At 39.3% G+C, this 13,038-nt stretch overlaps 1 protein-coding gene across 5 annotated transcripts in view; it reads right to left on the bottom strand.

Moving 5' to 3' along the window:
• Positions 1–13,038, bottom strand: part of LOC109401648 (putative uncharacterized protein DDB_G0279653) — a 389,641-nt gene that overhangs the window by 171,413 nt on the left and 205,190 nt on the right. Inside the window, exon 2 of one of the 5 annotated variants that reach the window (XM_062860973.1) lies at positions 4,482–4,612. The exons of the other annotated variants lie outside the window; for them this stretch is intronic. The gene's annotated coding sequence lies outside the window, so the exon portion shown is untranslated. The remainder of the gene's footprint in view (positions 1–4,481; positions 4,613–13,038) is intronic. 5 annotated transcript variants of the gene reach the window in all.

Below are 13,038 nucleotides of genomic sequence, written 5' to 3' on the forward strand. Positions count from 1 at the left end.
CTAGTAGAAGTATTAGGCAATAATGACGATTGTATTAGGAAACTATTGAAATTTTTGAAGGATACAGGTTTATATACGGAATTGTAAATATGAGAAGCATAGAATTGTAACTTTTAAATATCTATCGGCGACACGAATGCACAATTGTGTAAAGTGTCGATAATAAACAAACAAACAAACAAACAAACTCACAGGAGCAACACGCCGTTTGTCCAGGTAAATTTGCTGGCAGTATATGTCTTGCCGAAGCTACCTATGATGCTGCACCCCATTCAAATGATGAAGACCGATTTCAGGACCATTCGGCTGGCCACCAGCTTCCAGTTGAGCTACACCTAGCAAACAACCACGATGAGCGACGTACTGCTCGGGCAGGTACATCTATGCATAGTATATGTCACGCCGAAGCATGGCAGGATACTACACACAGCTTAGGAGAAATCATTGGCTTTCAGGGAACAAATCTACACGTTTGTACCGATGGAGTGGACACCAGTCAAGCCGGTGCGTCAACCGTCCCCCCTGTAGCGGGTTCTGATGCGCCGCTATCTTCATCTGAGCATTCTATAAGCTTCTATTATCAGAATGTCAGAGGACTGCGAACGAATATTGAAGACTTTTATTTGGCTTTATTAGACGCTGAGTATGACGTTGTCGTACTGACGGAAACGTGGTTAAATCCAGAAATTCATTCGCCACAGTTGTTTGGACAACTGTACACTGTTTACCACCACGACCGTGACCCGTCACGCAGTGGTAAGTCGAGAGATGGTGGTGTCCTGATCGCTGTTACCAACAAACTTGCTTCCAAACAAATCGATATCGCTCACATTGAAGGCATTGAACACCTATGGATCAGCATTGAAGTGACTGGAAGTAAAACGTATGTCGGGGTCGTATATATACCGCCTGATGTGGCATCTGATTCCAGTACTATTGGAGGTTTCATTGACTCAATCGAGACAATCGTGAGCTCATCGGAACTACTAGATGCGCACATGCTGTTTGGTGACTTCAATCAACCGAAGCTAACATGGTTTCCCTCTTCTGCACATGGGTTGACCGTGGACCCACAGCTTTCGACTGTTTCTAGTACCAGCGCTATCTTTCTGGATGGTTTTTCGATGCTCAACATGACACAGATCAATCCAAACAAAAATGGCTTCAATAGAACTCTTGATCTACTATTCGTGAGTCATGACATAGTGCTGAAATGTACTGTATGTGAACCAGCTGAACCGTTAACATGTGTAGACCTGCACCATCCACCCTTTGTGGTTGCTTTCCAGAGTTCACCTCTCACTCGCTTCAGGGATATTGCTGAAGATACGTCGTTTGATTTCAAACGAACTGATTTCGCCGCTCTTAATCAAGCACTCTCTGCAGTTGATTGGAGTCCTGTATATGAAGCAGAAAATGTTAATATGGCACTGGACATTTTTACCAGCACACTAAGTGGAAGGTTTCGAGATGTTGTTCCACCGCGTCGACCACCTCAAAAACCAATATGGTCAAATGGAACTCTCAGAAAGTTGAAGCGTGAAAGAGCTGCGGCGTTGAGAAAGTATTCTAGGCACAGATACCCATATACGCGAGGGTCTTTTATCATTGCTAGCTCTAGGTACAAGCGTTACAATCGTACACTATACAGAAGGTATGTACGCCGTAAGCAAACAGATCTTAAACGTAATCCTAAAGGGTTCTGGTCATTCGTAAACGAAAAGCGCAAAGAACGTGGGCTACCAACTTCGATGTACTACGGAAATGATGCTTCGGATTCCCTTGATGAGATCTGCAATTTATTTGCAAAACACTTCTCGAGTGTGTTCGACGATCAACCAATAAGTGTTGAACAGCTCAGCAATGCTGTTAGTTCTGTTCCGGAAAATGTGCTTAACTTTCACGTCGGTGACTACACTGAAACAGACATCCTCACAGCTCTACGCAAAATAAAGGCCTCTTCAGCGGTTGGGCCTGATGGGATTCCGACACTTGTATTGAAGAAATGCGCAAATGCTCTATGTGAACCCCTACGCTTCATCTGCAACAGTTCAATCCGGCAATCCACGTTTCCGGATCGATGGAAAAACTCCGTTTTGTTCCCCGTATACAAGAAAGGAGAAAAAAGAGATGTGAAGAACTATCGTGGAATAACTTCACTATGCGCTGGCTCTAAATTATTGGAGACACTTGTTAGTCAGCAGCTTCTACGTGCATCTAAATCGTATATATCAGTGGACCAGCATGGGTTTTATCCGGGAAGGTCTATTTCTACGAACCTGGTACAATTCACCTCATTTTGCATCACCAATATGAAGGAGGGCGCTCAAATTGATACGATTTATACTGACCTGAAGGCCGCATTCGATCGAGTTAATCATCAGCTCCTGCTACAGAAAATGCTTCGCTTGGGATCTTCACCTAGTTTTGTAAAGTGGCTGGAGTCGTATCTCGTAGACCGTCAGTTATGTGTGAAGCTGGGTAATTGCCAGTCCGCTGCGTTCATCAACCCTTCCGGCGTCCCACAAGGAAGTAACCTAGGACCTCTGCTGTTCTCGCTGTATTTCAACGATATTTGCCTTATTATACCTGCTGGATGTTGATTAGTGTATGCAGATGATCTAAAAATTTTCCTCATCGTGAAGTCAATTGATGACTGCAGGCAGCTACAGAAGATTGTCGACATGTTTTCCAACTGGTGCAAGGACAACTGCATGTCTATAAGCGTCGGAAAATGTGCCGTGATATCATTTTCCCGGTCAAAAAATCCACTAATGTGGCCCTACTCAATTGAAGGTGGTGCGATTGAAAGAGTTTCTAGCTTCAAAGACCTAGGAGTAATTCTCGACACACAGCTCACATTTAGGGAACATTATTCGTTCGTTATTGCGAAGGCCAACAAGAACCTTGGGTTCATCTTTCGGATATTCAAGGAATTCACCGATCCTCATTGTCTGCGATCCCTTTACTGCTCCTTGGTACGATCAATTCTGGAAACTGCAGTAGTGGTTTGGAGCCCCTACCATGACGTCTGGATAAAGCGAATCGAGTCGGTGCAGTCCAAATTCATCCGTTACGCGCTACGGTTCCTGCCCTGGAATAACCCGTATGAGCTTCCTCCGTACGAAGATCGCTGTCGATTGCTAGAACTTGATATCCTCGAGAAACGAAGAAAAGTGGCAATGGCTGTTTTTGCAGGAAAAATTCTAACAGGAAGTATTGATGCACCTTATATTTTGTCAAAATTTAATTTGAATGTCATTCCTAGACCCTTAAGGACGCGAACATTTTTAAGATTAGATTTCCAACGCACTGACTATGCTCAACAAGAGCCAATTAGACGAATATGTGCTGTTTTTAATTGCGTGTTTGATTTGTTTGATTTTAATGTTAATATTGATGTTTTCCGTAATCGTTGAAGTTCAAGTTTGTGATGTATTTGTTAGTTTTTAAGTTCATTCATGTAGACTTTCGTGTTCGATGAATAATAACAATAATAAGAATAATAATAAGAATAAGAAGTGGAAGCAGTACGTACATTGATGAGCAACTGAATGTCGCGGAGAACGTAGGCACGTTGGACGAGCCAACTACAACATCAGTGCAGCAGAAAACGATATGGATCCAACTGCCATGCTGAGAGGACTTTGGGATGCCAAAACCAACAATGCACCGGTAGATAATTAGGATTTGTATGCTGTATATAAAGCGCAATTTCATCCCAATTAGTTTGTGGGAGGTAGTCAAGTCGGCTACATCGACGGCCGATCGATAACGACCAGATTTCTTCATCGTACGACTAATCTTCCAGAAGTGTCTTGAAAACCGGGTTTTAACGTATCACCTGTTCATAAACTTCAAGGCATCATAGGACAATATCATCGACCACACAGAGCTATGGAAAATCATGGAGAAGCATTCTAAGGAAGCTGACCAGACTGATCAAAGCAACGATGGACACTGCGCAAAACTGCGTAATGGTTTCAGGTGAACTATTCAGTTCACTAGGATCTAGCCGGAGACTGCGACAAGGTGTCGGACTCTCATGTCTTTTCTTCAAGATCGCCCTGCAAGGTGCTATGCGACGAGCCAGGCTCAACATCCAGAAATTTCTTGCGATTTGCGTACTACCTATAAGAAGATAACTGGTGTATTCCTTTTGAACGCGTCAATTTCCTGCTGCAATCCTCGGTAAGCATATTTCACCTGTGGTACTTTGCTGATTCATGTAATATTTTTCTCATATTCCAAAGAGATTTCCTAAGATTAAAGTGGTAGTTTATTACTACTCACAAGCGTATTGACCGATTTCCTGCTGAATTTGGTTAAATAAATGGAAACCTTTCATATGTACATATTTTTTTCAATATTTAACAGTGCATTCTTCCAAGGAATAAACCACATTACTAGGGCCTTAAAGTAAACATGCTCGAACGGAAACAAAATATATTAAAAACAGCAATTAGATTTCCGATACTCACATTGACACAGGGGAAGGCATGAAAAATAGAGAGGGTCGAGGGTAAGTGCTCCGTGACTAGTGGATTTGAGGCAATTCGGTGGAACACAAAGTTCTGCTTACAACGATTGAAACTATTGAGGATGAAATTACCTGCAATTATAGAAAAAGAAAAGTAACGATTAAATATATGCAAATTTAGTTTAAAATGGTGCATGTCTAAAATAACCATCATAAAAAAGAACAGATATGTTTCTAATCAACAAGCATGTTCGTTCAGCAATCTCAAGCACTACATGCATGGCAGTAAACGTGCGTTGCATATTTAAACATCAGATCGCTCATCTGTTGGTTCAAGCGTATTTTTAAGAGCAACATCTTCGCAAACTCTTACTTTCACTGTATAATAAATTTCCTAATTGCAACAACTGCGAGCCATTTATATAAAGCCATGTCCGGTTTCTCCGGTGCAATGATGTCGTTTCCCAAGTCATACAGTATCTCATGAGATTCAATCATAAAACAGCACACCTCAACCGGACCAATATAATCAATCGCCATCACCATTTGGTTGATTGAAAATGTGTTCAGTAACGCCGAAGCTGGTTGTTGTTTGTCGGTAGAATGTAAAGCTGGTAATTCGATATATGTACACCTTTCCGAAACAACACATCACTGCAAATGGCGCAACACCACTACTGGACGTGACGTCCAGTGGCACATGGCGTCATATGTATGTACGTCGTCGTCGCCATGGACGATCTTCGTCATGGGCAAAGTCAATGGGAATGGCCTTTAAATTTAATTGAATTATGAGTTTTGCTGAGTATGCGGGTAATAGGAAATCAATGCACACACGTTAGCTATGCTAGCTAGTCGAACGGTCCAGTTGAATGTGCGTCTATTTCATTGATACTAATGGCGCCGTATCAGAGCCAAAGGGGCTGACTGTTTTCATTCGATGGCGCTCGGAATGTGCTGAGTACATAGCTTGGGCTGGTGCATTGATGAAAACAATTTTCTATGTACGTTTGATGAATAATAGCAAACACCGGCTCTGATGGTGTTTTACCTTGGATATATTAATTCTAGTAAATACATACGTTGCTTTTGTACAATGATTGAAAATAAAAAGGAAATACATAAACTCATGGAAAAAAGAACAAGATTTCACGTTTGAATTGAAAATATTGGTATTCGGATTTCTGACGTATATTACGTCTCCAATGTTGAAGTTATGTACCTGACCATTACCTACGGTCAAGTAGACTAAGATGACTCTGAACTTTTTTAAATATTGCTGATTTTCAATAAGCCGATAAATTTAGCTATCATTATCTCAATACCAATTTGCACCTCTCTGTTTCTAATCCTCTGATTTGTTTTGTTGCTTGGATGACTGATGGAACTTCTAAAGGATTCGGATTGTAGCCATAGAAATAAGCGTTGGCTCTTTTATTAAATCGCCGACGTTTCGATTCTCGCATTTGGATCTTATTAAGGGCTCGAAAAAGATCCAAACTCGAAGATCGAAACGTCGGCGACGAAAAAAAAGAACCAACGCTTATTTCTGTGGCTACAATCCGCATCCTTTAGAAGTCCCATCAGTCATCCAAGAAACATCCAAGAATCCTCTAAGAATTCTGGTTATTGCTCCAGATGCAGAATTCATCTTCAGCATGTATCTGGCATTTCTGCACATTTATCAAGTCATTCGTTGGTTGATTCTTTCATATGTTTCTTTCCAGGTTTTTATCTACGGAGCCTGAAATAAATTCAGGTATTTCAACGAGAATTGCTGCAGAAAATAATTGAAAAGTACTGATCATCTCATTTTTTCTCTTATAAACTAAACGTCTTCTGGAATAAAACATTCTTTACTTCAGCTACTTTATATACCCATGCACTTTTTGGGGTCAAATTAGGACCAACACAATTCATCTCAAGGCGGTCGATGTTCTATAAGAAATTGCTGAAAATTGCCTACTTGTGGGCGTTTTATGGTGTAGAAGATTGATTGTAATTATAAAATCACTACAAAGTGTGAGTTTTAGAAATTTAAACGTATAATTTTGACAGAATGAACAGGAGGTCAGCTTCACAGGGTATTCAAATCATAGAAGTGAGAAAGAAGAAGTGAACAAGAATAGCAAATCCTTGTTCCAATCTAATTCATGATTTCGATAATATGGAGTAATATTATTCACCCAAGTATTCAAAGTTGTTTGAAATACTAGTACTAGTGTTCCTTGAGTTGAAATTATACGCCTATTTTTTTTTTCAAACTAATCCCTTGTAATGATTAAATAATTAAAATCGATCTTTACCATAAAACGTACTGTTCCTTTGAATTCCACTAAGAATTTGCATCCTTTGACAGATACGTATTTCGACCTCAACTGTAAGGTCGTCTTCAGTGTCTTGTACTTGACTCGGCAATTTCCGATGGAACTTCGACCGCCTTGGGGACGAACCAGCACAATTGTGCTGGTTCCACTTTGACCACCCAGGAATCTTATGTTAGGCCTTTCTCGTACACCAAAGTGTACTGAAAGGCTATATGATCACTCAAAAAACGAATTTTCGTTAGAAGGCTCGGAGGGTCAAGTCACATATACCAATCAACTCAGCTCAACGAATTGAGATGATGTCTGTATGTGTGTATGTGTGTATGTGTGTATGTATGTCTGTGTACAAAAAGGTCACTCACTTTTAAAGCACTTCCCATTGGCCGATTTTTCGGATTATAGCTCGAATCGAACAGGAATTTTACCGCATTTTTTGCTATTAAAAATGGTCCGGATCGGTCAAGGCGTTCCGGAGTTATGGCCATTTGAGTGATCCGGACCAGCACCGGTAGAACTGGCCACATAAAACTGAACCAAGTCCCTGACCAAGCCCCATCATGCGACACATCAAACTGCGGCGATTTTTGTAACCTTCAGCATGGTTGACAAATTTTGTGCGGATATTAACATAGAAGACCGAAAATTCTACGATGTCGGTCCAAAATTCAAGATGGCGGTCTAAATCCAAAATGGCGGCTCCAAATTCAAGATGGCGGCTGTATAATGGAGTTTTAAGCCCTAAACCATGCAATATGGGTATATTTTATATGGGGAAAATGTTTATAGTCCAATAATGGCGACCATAATATCCAAGATGGCGGTCTAAAATCCAAGATGACGTCTCCAATTGAAGATAGCGGCTGTTTAATGGAGTTTTAGGCACTAAAACCATGTAACATGGGTATATTTTGTAGGGGAAGATGTCTGGAGTCCATAAATGGCGATCTGAGTATCCATGATGGTGGTCTAAAATTCAAGATGGCGGCTGTTTAATGGAGTTTTAGACCCTAAAACCATGCAATATGGGTATATTTTGTATGAGGTAGATATCCGGTGTTCAAAAATGATGACCAGAATATTCATGATGGCGTTCTAAAATTCAAGATGGCAACTTCCAATTCAAGATGGAGACTGCTTAAAGGAATTTTAGACCCTAAAACCATGCAATATGTGTACATTTGGTATGGCGGTCAAAAGTCCAATATGTCGGCTCCAAATTCAAGATGGCGGTTGTTTAGTGGAGTTTTTGGCTCTTAATCCATGCAATAAGAGTATGGGCAAGATGCCCGGAGTCCAAAAATGGTGACATGAATATCCAAGATGGCTGCTCCAAATTCAAGATGGTGGTTGTAAAGTGGAGTTTTTGACTCTAAAACTATGCAATATGGTTATAATTTGTATGGGGAAGGTGTCCGGAGTCCAAAAATGGCAACCTGAATATCCAAGATAGCGGTCTAAAATTCAAAATGATGGCTTCAAATCAAGATGTAGGCTGTTTAATGTAGTTTTAGGCTCTAAAACTATGAAAAATGGGTATATTTGGTATTAGGAAGATATCCGGAGTCCAAAAATAGCGACCACAATTTCCAAGAGGGCGATCTAAAATCCAAAATGGCGGCTCCAAATTCAAGACGGTGGCTGTTTAAAGTAGTTGTAGACCCTAACTGCATGTAATATGAATATATTTGGTATAGGGAAGATGTCTGGGGTCAAAAATGGCGACCACAATATGCAAAATGGTGACCCAAACACCAAGATGACGGCTCCAAATTCAAGATGGTGGCTGTTTGGCGTTTTAAACTCTAAATCCGTGTCATATGGATTTATTTGATATAGGGACGAATTGTGGACTCCATAAAATGGTGACCAGATGGTGGCTGTTCAATGGAGTTCTGGGCTCTAAAACCAAGCAATATGGGTATATCTGGTATGGGGAAGAAATGTGGAGTCTAAAAATAAAGACCAGAATAGTCAAGAGGGCGGACTTGAATCCAAAATTGCGGATCGAAGTTCAAGATAGCGGCTTTTTGTTATGGTGAAATGGGAGAGCGTCCAGGTGCATTTTTGACTCGCATTTTTGACAGTACCGATCCCGTCATCCACAAAACGCCTGAAAACGAAAATGCTACCAATGTTTATCACGGGTGAGCAAGGCTACTCATTGCTTTTTCAGCTCTGCTTGTTGTTTAGATGACGAAATCCGTGCTTCCGGTATTTGCAAGGCAGCCATTGTGACGGCCATCTTTGGATTCGCTCATATATGTCCTTAAGACATATCCCTACTAACAAAAGTAGCTGTATAACAGCTTATGGAACAAACGCTCTTGGAAGAAAGCTCGTTTAAGCTCTTATACAACAAAAATGTTAGTTGGGATAGGCGCAAACATCAAAGCTACATAAACGATATGATTTATGGTGCCATGTAATGGATTTTTGTTTAACGTATTAAAGTGCAATATTCATCTACATGTCAATTGATTTTTGTTGAAATGTGTTTTCGAAGGCACGAGGAAGGCGCCATCACTGCTAGGTGGATTAATTATTTCAACAAAGTAACACTTTTTCTTCGCTGTTTTGCAATTTTCTCTTTTTATATCGATTTTTATCTCCGCATACCTGGATTAAACAAATATTTAAAAAAATACGACAGATAAAACTTTTTCAACTTCTAGGGTGATTGTATACTTTTTGTTTAACTTATCATGGCGTTTTTTATAAACAGTTCGAATTAAAGCTGAGGCTCAGAAATCATATATATAAAACTCCAGCGTTGTCTGTCTGTCTGTCCGTAACGCTTTGAAATGTTTCGTTGAAATGTTTCACCATAGTTGTATCAAATTTCTAAAAGGTACGAGAACATTCTGGATGTTTTTTGACTTTCCAGAAATAATAAGAAGAACCTTCTGGAATGTTCTGGAACATCAATATTCTAAAAATTCTAAGAACTTTCTGGAAGTTCCAGAAAATAAATAACGTTCTGGAATGCTCTAAAACATGGAACTTCTGAGAATCCCCTTGAAGTTTCTGGACGCTTCAGAAAAAAGAAGAAGAAGAAGAACCTTCTGCAGCATTATGGAACATTTTATTTTTTTGGCGTAACGTCCCAACTGGGGCAAACCCTGCTTCTCAGCTTAGTGTCTATGAGCTCAGTTATTAACTGAGAACTTCGGCTTCTAATAAGCACTTCTAAGTTGTTAAACGTTTTAGAAAAGAACCTTCTAGAATGTTCTAGAGAGCATGAAACTTTATTATATTGGGAAAAGGTTATGGACGTTAGGGAACGAGCAAGGAACCAAAAAAGAATCTTCTAGAATGTTCTGAAACATAAAAATCCATAAAATTTCCAGAAACCTCCTGAAAGATACTGAACGTTACAAAAATAAAACAATTATCTGAGATATTCTGGATATCACACTTCCTCAAATATCGAAAACTTTCTGTGCGTTACTGAACGTTTCAATCAAAGAAAGGAGAAGAACCTTCTGGAATGTTCTGTACACTTTTCATTCTTAATTTCAAGAACTTTCTGGAAGTTAATGAAAGTTCAAGAAAGAAGTAAAGGACCTTCTTAAATGTTCTGGAACACCGATATTCATTAAATTTCGAGACCTTTCTAGAGATTACTGTATGTTTCAGAAAGAAGAATAATAATCTACGAAAATGTTCTAGATAATCAAAATTCTGGGAACTTTCGAGAAGTTACTAGGCAAAAACAAGACAAAGACCTTCTGCAAACTTTTTTAAATTTACGAAAAGAGTCTGAGAGTTTGTGAACGTTCCAGAAAGAATTAAAAATAACCTTTAAGAAGGTTCTGGAACAACCAAATTCATAAAATGTTTGAGAAATTTCTGGAAGCTACTGAACATTCTAAATGAAAACAGAAAAAATCTCTAGAATATTGTGGAACATTAAACTTCCCAGGTTCTTTCCAGAAGTTACTGAATGTTTTAGAAAGAACAAGAAAACTAACCTTCTGGAATTTTCTGGAACAAATTATTTAATGCTGATTATGTTCGGGGAGTTTGTCAACGTTCAAGAAAAAAAAATGTCAAATGGACCTTCTGAAAAGTTCTGGAAAATCAGAATTCATTAAATTTTGAGAACTTTCTGGAGATAACTAAACGTTCAAGAGAGAAGCATTCTGGAGAGAGATTTCTAGCTAACGTGGCTAGCCACGTCGGGTCAGCTAGTACAAGAATAAGTAATCACTCGACCATAAAAAAATAATTACATGACATATTTTGAGGAAAAACCAGTTAAAAAAAATATGTAAAATTAATGCAGAAAAACAGCACGATTGTGCTGATTCGTCCCGAAAGGGTTATCACAGCGATTCTGAATTCTATCTTGTAATTTTAGGCAGCAGATGGACGTGTTTGTTTTTGTTTGTTGCGTGTTCCTCATTTTCGCGGAATAAATGGTTATTTGATCACTCGGAGCTAATGCCACCCGAATTGCAGTTCTCGTGAAGAAACCCTCAAAAACAGGTTCCTCCGGGAGTTTTCGTGTTTCCCGAAGCATGTCGCCGCTAAACGCAAGCGTACCTTGCTGAAGGAATCGGAATCGGGATCGGAAGGAATTACACTGTGTCGGGCTTCTCGGTCACTTCTGTTGTCAAGGGAAGCATCATAACAAATAAGATAATTTGGTTAGTTCGTTCTGATTTTATCTGTTAATCATGGGCATGGATTTTTTTTGGAATCACCAACTCCAACAAAAAAAATCCAGTCGCATTGCTTACGTACAGTGAATCCTAATCGACCATTCGGTGAGTCGCTGGCCTCTCGATAAATAGATGTCATCCCATCCCACCGTCAGGTAGAATCTATTGTGTTTCTTTTCGTTTCAGAGAGTGGTCAATGGTGCTTAAGCCAAGTCTTGTTCTGCAGGACACAGTGAAAATGCCTGTGCCCTATCCCTGAAGCAAAATGGCCCATGGAGTGACAGAAAATCTTTTAGCAACGTCACTCCCAACGTAAGCGTTATAAAACATATACCAAAAAAAAACTCACCAACAAATCTACATGATTCACTCAGTTACACGTGTACACTACACAGTATGAATCTTTTCACATCATTCGCTTTCCAAATATCCAGCTTCTGGACACCTATAAGAGCGTCGGTGAGTTGCTGACCTCTTGTAAAGTAGGCATCATATCTTCACATTTTTTCCTATCTTCGAACCGGAGAGATGGGCGTGGCCGACAATGGAAGTTTTTGTGACTTTTCTACTTCAACCTCCAATTGGATATCTGTTCGTTCCTAAATATCTATCCATAAGTAATTGGAATAAGAGTATTTAAGTTTAACTTGGCAACTTCCAGTATGCAATCTACTCCGTTACCACGCAACGCAACGCATCGCAACGTTGAATACCTCCAGAGAATTTCGAAGCAGAATTCCTTGAGAATTCCATCGAGAATTCACCCCAGGGATTTCATTCTGTATTTCTTTACAGATTTTTTGAAAAAATCTTCCAAATATCCTCAGGAAATTTGCCAAAGGATTCGTTTTAATTTTTTCCGGAGATTTCCTCAGGCATTCATTAAATATTTTCACAGGAAAATTCTTCATGATTTCGCAAAATAAAAGTTTTGCAAGGATTTTTGTAGGAATTCCTCCAGGAATTTCTCGGTAAACTGCTTCAAGGAAGAGGCATACCTCCAACGACTCCTCGTGTAATTCTTCCAGACATTATTTCGGGAATCCCTTCAGAAATTTATTGGATTACTCCCGAAATTCCATTGATTTTTTTTTTCAAGGAGTTCTTAGGGGAATACATCCAGAGAATCTTTCTTGCAAAATTCTTCCTGGAATACCATCGGGATCTCTTACAGAAGTTTCATCCAAGAATTATTTTATTTTATTTTATTTCATTTTTTTAATTTTTTATTAAATTATTTTATGTTTATTTGAGCAATTTCTCTAGTGATTCCTAGTTGAATTTCGTATGGATTTTTTTGGAGAATTCCTTCAGAGATTCCTTCAGGAGTTCATCGACGGATTCCATTTGCAATTAATCCAGGCATTCAGAATTTTTCCAGGGATTTTTTTAAGGAATCGGGAATTTCTTTAAGGATTTCGTGGAAAATTTCTTGCTTCGGATCCCATTAGAAGTTTCTCCAAATATTTTGAACAAAAATTTCTTCTTAAATTCATAATTCCTTAAGGACAAACGTCTTGAAATCCCGCTTCAAGAGTACATGAGAACTTAAAACGCACAAATCTCA

Source organism: Aedes albopictus, chromosome 3 (assembly GCF_035046485.1).
Source record: "Aedes albopictus strain Foshan chromosome 3, AalbF5, whole genome shotgun sequence".
NCBI classification, from domain to species: Eukaryota; Metazoa; Arthropoda; class Insecta; order Diptera; family Culicidae; genus Aedes; species Aedes albopictus.